At 38.8% G+C, this 1,099-nt stretch overlaps 1 long non-coding RNA gene across 1 annotated transcript; it reads left to right on the top strand.

Annotated features, from left to right (window-relative positions):
- Positions 1-205: 205 nt before the first annotated feature.
- On the top strand, positions 206-1,093 carry LOC107580786 (uncharacterized). Its single transcript, XR_001608706.1, has 3 exons — positions 206-484; positions 733-852; positions 942-1,093. It is a non-coding gene; the product is annotated as an uncharacterized lncRNA (long non-coding RNA).
- Positions 1,094-1,099: the final 6 nt, after the last annotated feature.

Here is a 1,099-nt window from a genome sequence, read left to right as displayed (position 1 = left end):
AAAATATCACAATGTTCTAAAAAATATTAGTGGGATTTATTAAAAAAAAGTGATGTTTCATGCCAATGGTATGACAAAACATTCAGTTTATTGTCTAAAACATTCATTAATATACAGTTGTGATGATACCCGAGCACTCGCTAACAGAAACTACAGTATCAGTCACGTGCAAGTGACGTAATATGAATGCGGCGCACACCCGGAAGTAGTCACGACAGTGTGCTGTTGCTATGAATGTGAAGTAGTCGCTAGATGTGACAGTTAGTTAGGGTTTAGTAAATATTTACGTGATGGCTACCACTTACCCGTATATGATCAACTCGTGGTAATAATCTTTAAACAGCGCCCACGGTTACCTATGAGATAAGCTTATGTTTTTGTTGAGTAAAAGTCGAAAGGAACTAGACGTATCAAAACAAGAGCTAATGTTGTGACATCTGAATGTGATTAAAAACCAGCTGTCGCGTTGATACGCTTGTGTCTGGTAAGTCCGCGTAGTTGAAACTAGTTGTTGAAAATACATGGTAATGTAGCATGTCTGTGGTGTGCTAAATTTAGTTATGGATTAGCTAAATAGTTAAATATTAGCTAATGGCCGTAGCTTCAATTCTGTATGAGGAATAGCTACTGTCTGTCAGTCTGTCAGTCTTGTAATTGACTTTAGTGTCAAAGATTGAGACTCTTAATACCAGTTTATTCGTGGAACTCACTAAGTAACGTTGCATGTTACAGTCATCTGTTTAGTTTAGTATAGTGCCGATGTCAAGATGTCTGTGGAACTGGATGTATTTGTTGGAAACACCACCATTATGGACAAAGAAGTGTATCAACTATGGCTGAATGGATATACAGGTAGAGTATTATCCATGAGACCGTAAGTATTGTAATATCTGTTCAGGAATAAGTTAATAATATATTTGTCAATGTGGTCGTCCTCATAGTGAATGATGCAGTGAAGGTGCGGATAGAAGGAGGTGTAATGGAGGAGTGTGAGGCGAGTGCAGAAGTGCTGCTCAGTGACACCATGGACCAGTACAGAACTTTCCAGATGTGCGAGAGACTTTTGCACCACCCAGCTAAACTAGCCAATCAGCTTCTA

This window comes from Sinocyclocheilus grahami, unplaced genomic scaffold, assembly GCF_001515645.1.
Source record: "Sinocyclocheilus grahami isolate Dianchi unplaced genomic scaffold, SAMN03320097.WGS_v1.1 scaffold44811.1, whole genome shotgun sequence".
NCBI lineage: Eukaryota > Metazoa > Chordata > Actinopteri > Cypriniformes > Cyprinidae > Sinocyclocheilus > Sinocyclocheilus grahami.
Note: the sequence above shows the minus strand (reverse complement) of the source record. Positions and strands in the feature narration are given on the sequence as shown.